We start from the raw sequence: 11,191 nt of genomic DNA on the forward strand, positions 1-11,191 counted from the left end.
TAGTAAAAAAAATTTGTATGTGTTTTCCATAGAAGAGATAGATCTTTCTAGTATCTTGCATGAACTTCTAAAGATGATGAATTATTTGATTCTATAGAATTCGATATAAATGCTAATATCTCTTTGAATAAAATTGTACTTTAATGCAACTCAAATGCCAATGTATTATAATAAAATAATTTTTTTGTTGACATAATCATAGCAATTGTTACAAATGTGATTGAAATAAATTCTTTTCTTTTATTACCAATAGACCATCTCATTCTAATCCATGCTTCTTTAGTCAAATTATCTAGATAAAAACCATATGGATAAAATGCATATTGACCAACTATCATATTATAATTAGTGTCACTAGTCATTGCAAACTTTAGAGACAAGTTTGAATAAAGTAGCCTAGATCCAATGCAAAATATTAATTGCAATGATTGTTTGGTATAGCTAGTAGTATGCTTTGTACTTCCTACTAAAATAACAATGGTGAAGAGATAAGGCTCGAAGTTTGTAGGATGTGAGTCCCACAAATTGATCTTAATTAGTGGATTAGTTAAAAACATAGTTTTAAGTCATTCAATTATAAAAATGTTAAGAATAGAGAGTTTTTTTTTACTATTCGAGTATTTATTATAATTTAGAAGTATTTATAAGTTGCAAAAGTGTTAGTAGAAGAAAAGTTGTAAAAATGGAGTCTTAGTAAGTCTTGGATGCAATTATCTTAGTTAGTTTAGTATTTTTCTTATTGTTAAGTATTAAAAGTTAGTTATTGAAACCAATATCTTCATTGGCTCTTATCTACATTTATTACTTATAAAATCCTATCAATGATTAGTTAGTAGTTAGAAGAAGCATGAAAAAGAGCTTCATGTCTTTATAGTTAATTATATAAAAAATAGGATTTTTAATGGATTTAAATTAATTTTATTACTATGAAAAATCATCAAGATAGGAAAATACAATCTCATATGGATATTAGTATTATAGAAAAATTATAGGATTTTTAGAATATATTTAGAATTTATTTAGAATTTTTTTATGAATTTTTAGAGAAAATTTCAAGACTTTGGTAAAATTGAGTTTTATCACCTTGAGAGCCATTATGAAGAAATGAAGCAAGATTTGAAGACTATGCAAGATTTCTAGGCTAATTGGATGTTTTTAAAGACCATGGTGAAGTCAAAAATGCAAAAAAAGTAGTTTTACTAGTAGAAAATAGGAGGACCAGCAGCTAGTGTAGTCCTTGTAGGAAGAGAGGTGCACAATTCCCAATTGGGTTGTAGCACCTTGGGTATAGGTAGGAAGATAAGACTAAGGCCTCAAGGCCTCTTGAGGGGAGGAATATACACTAATTGTGAGCCTTGGTGAGGCTCGAACTCCTGATTTCTTAAGCAAGTTATCCTTGAGGTAAAAATTATTCACTTAACTTTTCTATTATTTACATTCTATCTTTAATCTATCATAACTTACTCATAGTAACTTGAAATTACATGATTTTTATGTCATTGGAAAGATAAAAAATTATCTATCTAAAAATATTTTTTACTTTTTACTTTTACTTTTTACTAAGTGAAAATCTAATAAACGGACTTTGACTTTGTTTTGGATGTTGTGATTACTTGATTTCATCTCTTTCATTTGTATTGTGGTTGTTCCTCCTTGGTCTTTTGCCAATTGCTTACTTCACTTCACACCACCAATTACAAGCAACTCTTAATTGAGGCCATCTTGTAATTGGGAATGAGGATTGAAATTTACACTCACATAGGAGTAAGATTTAAATTTTGAGTAAGATACTTATCAATTATAACTAGATAAGCTCAAAATCCATCATAATGTATTGCCACTAATACAACTAACAACAAGCACGTTGTTGTCATTAATTAATTGTATAACTCTTGGGCATAAGTTTTGATATTCTTAATTAGGTTTAGTTGTAATGTTAAATAAAAATATTATCCATGAAGCCAAGGGCACCTCCCTTAAAGGATTTATATTTATTCTCTTCAAGTAACTTTTATCAAATATATCAATAGTTTTAGTTGTAAGCTTTGCTTGCAACTTATCTAAATCATCCTTTGTTGAAGGCTTAGTGATTGTTTGAACTACTTGTAAAGATGACATAGGTACTTTTCTTTTTAACATTTTATTAAGTAATTAAAAGATTCATATTACTTTAAATTCTAAAGTCAACTAATTAGTACTAAATAATATATGCATGTTCAATTTTTTGTAAGCCAAAGTATGTATTGTGTCTTTAATACTAATATATTCATCTTATATTGAAGTGAAAATACAAGGCCTTATTGTAGAATTAACATCTATAAAGCCAAATGATAAATACAATTATACATGAATATTAGGATCTCCACAATTGCTTCAACGACCAAATAAAATTTTTGGTGCTTCACTTTTTATAAGTGCCATATTTTTAGCTATATTTTACATAGATGTGATAGTTGCAGCTATTATTTATCTTGATGTACCAAAAATATAAGTTTTTAAAAAAAAAGAATTCATTCTATCTCTAGAATTTACATGAGAACTAGTGACTTAGCCTTATGAAGCCACATTATTGAATCTCTTCTCCATCTCAGTAATTTTAGCTTCTAAGGTTTTTTTCTTATCCAAAGTAGACTACTTGTGTGGATATACTATGAAGCAATTATCTTCATTTTAGTTAAATCTACTAAAATAAATATATTTTAATTATTTTTTTTAGATTTATTTCTTACTTTAGCCATTTTTTATTTTAACTTAAGCTTCTCCATATATAAGGCTTTTTTCTTCTTAGGATATTTGGGATTATTTTTGGTATGATTAGATCCACTCTATCTTTCAACAATATATAGTTCTTTCAAGTTGAGTTTCTACCTAGCTACTTGTGGTAGTTACAACCTTCTTAGGCCTAAACACATCTATCACCTAGGCTACCATGTAAATAGCATCATATTGACAAAGTATCCTATTACATTTCTTAACTTTAGTAAATATTTGTATTAATATTATTTTGCAATCATGATTGAAAATAATTCTTCATGTAGCTAAATCCAAAAGTTTCTTATCAATCTTAAATAGGAAAATCTTTGTAAGTTGGCTCTCAAAAAATACACCTCTTTATTTTACTGCAAATTGAATCAAATAAGTATATATGGTATATGGAGTATCTTCTATTTACATCAAAAGTCTTAAATGCATTGCATTTGATCAAGCGTAAAATTTCTATTCTTATTCTCAAACTATTTAATAAATATTTGGAGCGGCTCAAATCATGGTAGCTCTTCCATTGCAAACAAAGTCACTTTTATTACTTTAGCCATTTGTAATAAAAAAATAGAGTACTAGCTAGGGAAGTAGTTATTTCTTTTTCATTAGTCTCTTTAAAGTATATACCAACTTCTCCTTGGATTGGATCTTCTTCTTTCACTATAGGCATTAAACTTGAAATAATACCCTCTTTAAGAATTGAAATAAGTTCTATTCTTGCCTTCCTGTAATGCTCTATTTTTTACAATTCAAGTAAGTGTTCCTCATTCCATCTTTCATAGGTTTAGATTGCATCATATTCTAAGTGTTATAGTAATAGCTTAAAGATATACTACTCATTGAAAGTGGAAGACCTTTTGTTAGGGACATAGTCCTTAGACCTTTCTAGAGACAAGTTTCTAGAACCTTCTAGAAAGAAGTCTCTAGAAACTTCCAGAAGATTCCTTGAATATTTTCTTAGAATATTCTTCAAAGATTCCCTAAAGATTCCCTTAGAAAGCTCTAGAAGATTCTTAGAATATTCTAGTAGATTCTAGGAAGTTACTTGAGAAGCTTCCTAGCTCTTGGGTAGTTGCTCGAGAAGCTTCATAGTTCTTGGGAAGCTTCTTGATGCGCTTCCTTAGAACCATAGGCCAGTAGTATATATAGGAGTCGAGGTTGAAGAGTTCTTCAGTCTCGACAACGCATCTCTTGAAGCTCTAGCTCAATTCTCTTGGCGTTGCTCTTGTACTCATCTGATAATCTAGTTCTTGTCATTTCTTCTTGAACTTCTTGTTTAGATTTCTTGTTTGTATTTTTTGGTCCGTGACAGTTTGTCGAGACTACCTTTATCTTAATATCAGAGCTGAATCCTTCTTGTTTGAGAGCGGATTACCCCTCTTCTTGAAGGTATTCTAGCGCTTTAGGGGTTGCGGATTACTCTCCTCTAAACTGATATTTTCTCAATCACAATATCAGAGCTTAGTTCTTTGAGGCAGAGAGTGGACTACCCCTTTCCTTGGAGATACTTGAGCGTTCTAAGGGTTGCGGATTACCCTCTCTTGGACTGATATTAATTCCTTCTTTTTGTTTAGCATAGCTAGTAGAAAAGACTGTTAACATCGATTTCAGAGCTTTGCCTTCTTGATAGAGTGCGGATTACCCCTTTGTCGAAAGCATTGAGGCATTTTTAGAGGTTGCGGATTACCCTCCTCTAAAACTGAAATCGTTTAGTGTTTTTTTTTTTTTTCCTTTTTTCCGAGTAGGTTTTAGTGACAGGTAGTGCTACAATTTTCTCCAAGAGACTTAACAATTTCTTCTTCTCTCAAAATTTTAATCCATCTATTCTCTAAATATGGAAGTAGATCAGGTCATAGACAGTGCATCTCTACAAGTAGACAATAGAGTGGCAACTCTTACAGATCTTCAAGCTCTTATGAATAGTGTACGAAAGGAGATTACATTTCTTCGCAATCCAAGTAAAGAACCTCAAATTGATCTAGTGACCGAAGAAGCTAGACGCGAAATTCATAGCCTACAACAAGAGATTATTCGACTGAGAGAAGCAAGACATGTGTCACATACGACCCCTATAGATACTTCAAGGATTAGTACGAAAGAACCAAAAGCGAGTATGCCAGACAAGTTTGACAGAACAAGAGCTAACTTTCGAGGTTTTGTGCAACAAGTACGGCTTTACCTACGCCTATACCCTTCTCGTTATCCGAATGGATTTACCCAGGTTGCTTTCATAGGTACTCTTCTATCAGGAAATGCTCGCTCTTGGCTTGCTCCACTATTGGAGAAGGATTCTCCAATATTGTACGACCTAGAGGCTTTCATAGAGAGACTTACTGCTGCGTTTCGAGATAGCGATCGAGAAAGAGTGGCTGAAAGAAAGATACAAAATCTGCGACAAGGATCACATTCTGCTGCAATCTATGCTACAAAATTTCAACAGCTTACATGTGATCTTAATTGGAATGATAAGGCGTTTATGACACGATTTCGATATGGACTGAGAGATGATGTCAAGAACTTATTGATCACCATGCCTAAGGCGGATACTTTAGAAGAACTTATATCTCAGGCAATTATTTGTGACAACCGCCTCTTTGAATTACGACAAGAAAGACGATCAGGCTGGAGAAATGATGGAGCATTTGCTACATTTTCAAAAGGTCCAGAGAATCACTCCACAGATCCTGAATCCATGCAAATTGATGCAGTACGTTTCAAACCCCTCACAGCTGAGGAAAGGAAGCGACGGTTTGAACAAAACTTGTGTTTATATTGCGGAGAAGCGGGCCATAAAGCTGTAGATTGTCGGAAGAAACAGAAGCCTCAAACAACAAGACTCAGGAGTACAAGCATGCAGGAAAACAAGGACGCCCAGCCACAATAGGGACCGTGCGGCTGGACATCTCAACATCCAAAATTAATCAAGGTCCCTTTCTCTCAGCTCAACCTTCAGATTGTTTTATGGTACCTTTACATCTGGGTATTCAAGAACTACAAGTCGATGCTTTATTAGACTCGGGTGCATCCGCTTGCTTTATAGATGAAGAGTTTGCCAAGCTTCACAATATTTTTCTTGTAAAGAAACTTAAGCCTGTCCATGTAGAAGTCATAGACGGACGACCATTGTCTTCGGGCAATGTTATCCATGAAACTAAACCATTGAAGGTACGTCTTGAAAACCATGAGAGCAATATTGTGTTTAATATTATCAAGACCCCTTCATGTCCTATCATTTTGGGACTATCTTGGCTTGATAGATATAATCCATTGATAGATTGGAAGTTGCGGAAAGTGACATTTCCAACAAACTCCTTGAAGGTGGAATCTGCCAAGACAATGTCTAGAAACAAATCCTTGTTTATAGGTGCAAGGGCTTTTATGAAGGAAGCCAAGCAAAATACACCTCTTGTCATCTTCGCAACTCCGACTCGAGAAGATGCAACTCCGACTTTGGTTATTCCAAAACAGTATGAAGAATTCAAAGATGTCTTTGAAAAGAAGAATGCTGATATGCTGCCAGAGCATCGACCCTATGACTGTGCCATTGAATTGCAAGAAGGAACACAACCACCTTTTGGACCAATCTACAATTTGTCGCAGACGGAGTTGACTGAGTTGCGGAAGTACATTGACGAGAATCTAGCCAAGAACTTCATCCGTCATTCGAAGTCGCCAGCTGGGGCACCAATCTTATTTGTGAAGAAGAAGGATGGCTCACTACGGATGTGCGTGGACTATCGAGGTCTCAACAAGGTGACAAAAAAGAATCGCTACCCACTGCCTTTGATCTCTGGTCTTCTAGAACAACTTGGGCATGCAAGGATCTTTACAAAGATTGACCTAAGGGGAGCTTACAACCTTGTGCGAATCAAGGAAGGAGATGAATGGAAGACAGCTTTCCGAACAAGGTATGGCCATTTTGAATACAATGTCATGCCATTTGGTCTTACTAATGCTCCAGCGGTCTTTCAACACATGATGAATGACATCTTTCGAGAGCATCTAGACGATTTTGTTGTCATCTATCTAGATGATATTTTGATATTTTCTAAGAACGAGGAAGAACATAAGAAGCACGTTCGTATGGTACTCAAAAAACTACGGGAGCGAGGACTCTATGCCAAATTAGAGAAGTGCTTATTTCACCAAACTGAGATGGAGTTTTTGGGATTCATCGTGACTACGGAAGGCTTGAAGATGGATCCAAAGAAGGTGGAAGCGATCATGTCTTGGAAAGTTCCGAAGACGGTTAGGGACGTACAATATTTTCTTGGATTTGCTAAGTACTATCGGATCTTCATCAAGAATTATTCTCAAGTTGCTGCCCCCCTCACTCGGTTAATGTACAAGGACAAGCTCGAATGGGGACCTATCGCAGAAAAAGCATTTCAAGATTTGAAGATGGTATTTACTACAGCTCCAATCTTGGTACATCCGGACTTTACAAAGGCCTTTTATTTGGAGACAGATGCTTCGGATTTTGCTTTGGGAGCTGTACTTTCACAGATGGGCGTAGATGAGAAGCTCCATCCAGTTGCGTTCTATTCTCAAAAATTCTCTGCTGCTGAGATCAACTATGAGATCCACGATAAGGAACTCCTTGCTATAGTAGATTCTTTCCAAGAGTGGCGCCACTTTCTCGAAGGAACTACACATCCAGTGATCGTATATACAAATCACAAGAATTTGGAGTATTTTATGTTGGCTCGGGTTTTGAATCGGCGTCAAGCTCGGTGGAGTATGTCGCTATCCAGGTTCGACTTTGTTATTACTTATCGGCCTGGAAAGCAACAAGGGTTGTCCGATGCATTATCAAGGAGATCGTATCTCGCGCCAAAGGCTGGAGATGCAGCATTTAATCAACAGTGCACGACATTGTTGAAGCCAGAGAAATTTCGGCTCAACGCAGCTATTGTACCAATTGATGCTGACTTCCTCGACCAGGTACGGGCCGCAACCATTGAAGATTCTCTAGCCCTTGATATCAAGCAACATGCTAGTGATGATAAATTCAAGATGGAAGGAGATCTAGTATATTTCGAAGAGCGGTTGTATATCCCAAAAGGGCCAACACGACTCCGAGTTCTTCAATCTCGTCATGACTTTCCAGCTGCGGGACATTTTGGATTCAATAAGACCTTGGAACTTATTTCTCGTGATTTTTGGTGGCATCAAATGTGGAAGGATGTGAAAGATTTTGTTGTATCTTGTGACATTTCTTCAAGATCCAAAAACCCTCGACATCGGCCTTATGGACTTCTACAGCCATTGCTTATTCCGCGCCGACCATGGTCTTCGGTTTCCATGGACTTTATTACGGATCTACCACCATCGAATTCATTTGACAGCATTTTTGTTGTCGTAGACCGGCTTACAAAGATGGCGCATTTTGTCCCTTGCAAGAAGACATCGTCAAGCGAAGACACAGCAAGACTCTTTCTTGATAATGTGTATCAATATCATGGTCTACCAGATGATATCATATCGGATCGAGGAACCCAGTTTGTTTCAAAGTTTTGGAAATCTCTTTTTGAGATATTGAAGGTGGATATCAAACTTTCTTCGGCATTTCATCCTCAAACGGACGGCCAAACAAAACGGGTGAATCAAGTTTTAGAGCAATATTTACGTTGCACCATCAACTATTAAAAAGATGATTGGGCCGCATATCTACCGCTAGCCGAGTTCACATATAACAACACCCTTCATGCGTCAACTCAACAAACGCCATTCTTTTCTAATTATGGATACCATCCGAAGCTTGACTTATGGAGTTCGTCAATGATTAACAATCCGGCAGCTGAAGGATTGGTGAAGGAGCTTTTGCAGCTTCAAACTACATTGAAGCTTCAATTGCAAACTGCCCAAGAATCTTACAAGGCATCCGCGGACAAATTTCGGAATCAGGCACCTAAATTCACGATTGGAGACAAAGTTTGGCTGCTTCGACGAAATATTAAGACCAAGCGGCCATGTGACAAATTGGACTATTGGAGATTGGAACCATTTGTTATCCAGAAGCAGATCAATCCTGTAGCGTATCGTCTGGAGTTACCAGCTACTATGAAGGTACATCTTGTCTTTCATGTTTCTTTGTTGGAGCCTTATCGAGAATCGTCTTTTCCTGGAAGAGTACAATGTCCACCACCTAGCATAGAAATAGAGAACCACGAAGAATACGAGGTGGAAAAGGTCCTGGATTCACGGCAAAGATAGGGTAAATTAGAATACTTTGTGCATTGGAGCGGTTACGATATTAATGAACAAACATGGGAGCCGACCGAAAATCTTGCAAATGCGCCGCAAAAGGTACAAGAGTTTCATCGACGATATCCTGAGAAACCCAAGCCGGTTCAACGATAGCTTCTTACTGAAGCTTGCTTATCCAGAAAACAGAAAAGAGGAGAGAGCACCACCAAAATCCATAGTTGATGTAGTCATTCTCTCCAAGATAGCGTAGAACTTTGTTAGTAGCCCAAGTTTGTTCTTATTGTTTTAGCCTTTGAATATGGATAGCCAAGATACTACACTTGTCATGTCATCTCAAGCAACTAGCTCACGAAGATGACTGCGAGATGAAGAACTGCTTGCACCACGACGACGTCGAAGGATTTCGAGCAACAGATCGCTGGTGATTGTATTTGAGGTCGAGCCTGCCTACAATGGTCAGCCAGAAGGAGTGTTTGCAAGACAATTTCACAATGAAGACACGAAGGTTCATGCTTGCTCAGAAGTTGAAGGCGTGGGCCACTACCGTTGGCTTCAAGGACCATTGAATCACATGCCTCGTAAACAACAATTGGAGTTCATAGCAGAGGTTATGGGACAGATCTTCATTTTCTTGCGTTGGTATTGACTGATGATAACATTGCTTCTCGGAGACCTCGAAGCTAAAGGAGGAGGTGATGTTAGGGACATAGTCCTTAGACCTTTCTAGAGACAAGTTTCTAGAACCTTCTAGAAAGAAGTCTCTAAAAACTTCCAGAAGATTCCTTGAATATTCTCTCAGAATATTCTTCAAAGATTCCTTAAAGATTCTTTGAAGATTCCCTAAAGATTCCCTTAGAAAGCTCTAGAAGATTCTTAGAATATTCTAGTAGATTCTAGGAAGTTACTTGAGAAGCTTCCTAGCTCTTGGGTAGTTGCTCGAGAAGCTTCATAATTCTTGGGAAGCTTCTTGATGCGCTTCCTTAGAACCATAGGCCAGTAGTATATATAGGAGTCGAGGCTGAAGAGTTCTTCAGTCTCGACAACGCATCTCTTGAAGTTCTAGCTCAATTCTCTTGGCGTTGCTCTTGTACTCATCTGATAATCTAGTTCTTGTCATTTCTTCTTGAACTTCTTGTTTAGATTTCTTGTTTGTATTTTTTGGTCCGTGACACCTTTGATACTTCCTTTTCATTCATATTCAAAACTTTAATTTCCAATATGGCAAAAAAATGCCCCCAGTTCTTCCTAAAAACTAATCTTTCACTATATTACAAAGATCATCTTTCATTTCACAAAACATATCTACATCTAAGATTCAAAGTCTTTTAATAATATCCAACATTAAAACATGCTAAAAAGCCTCATATGTATCTATTGTTGGCCTAAAATCCTCAATGTGGTCATTATCTAAATAGTCTAATGCAATAAATTAATAAACGAGACTATTTGAATACTTGAGACTATCTAAAGGCTAAAAGGGCATCATGTGCTTGCAAATACTACCAAGCTTTATTTTTTATTAGTCATCACTTCTGGATCATTGAAGGTCCAATATACATACAAATAGAAGGATCTTATAGACCATCAATCAAACTTTGTCTCTATAATATACCTATTAATATAAACTAATATAAATAAAAAATGGAGTATTTACAAAAAATCTTTGAAAATAATACTTGCAACTAGAAGGTACCAAAAAAAAAAAAAAAAAAAAATCCAAAAATCTATATTGGATCTTCATCTCCAATAATACAAAAGCAAAAAATCAAAAATAAATAAAAGAAATTGGAACCTCTATATAGTTGATGGTGACAAATTACAAAATCTATGATAATAAAAGATAATTTCAATAAAATAAAATTTAGAAAAATAAGAGAAAATCAAAAATTTACTTAAAAAGTAATTAGTATTTAATAAATTACATTAATAAATCCTAAATCCTAAATCTTAAATCCTAAATCTTACCAAGGCTCATATGTAGTATATATAGGTACCTAAAAGAGGTCACAAGGCCTTAGTCTTATCCTCTTAAGTACATTCAAGGTGCTACAGTCTATATAGAATTTATGCACCTTCTTTCTAATAAGGACTATATTAGCTGCTAGTCTTGCTATTTTCTACTAGTAGAATTAATATTTCTATATTTTTTATTTCACCATGGTATTTAAAAATAACAAATTAGTTTGAGAATCTTATGCATCCTTCAAATCATACTCTATTT

Source organism: Physcomitrium patens, chromosome 20 (assembly GCF_059467195.1).
Source record: "Physcomitrium patens ecotype Gransden chromosome 20, ASM5946719v1, whole genome shotgun sequence".
NCBI lineage: Eukaryota > Viridiplantae > Streptophyta > Bryopsida > Funariales > Funariaceae > Physcomitrium > Physcomitrium patens.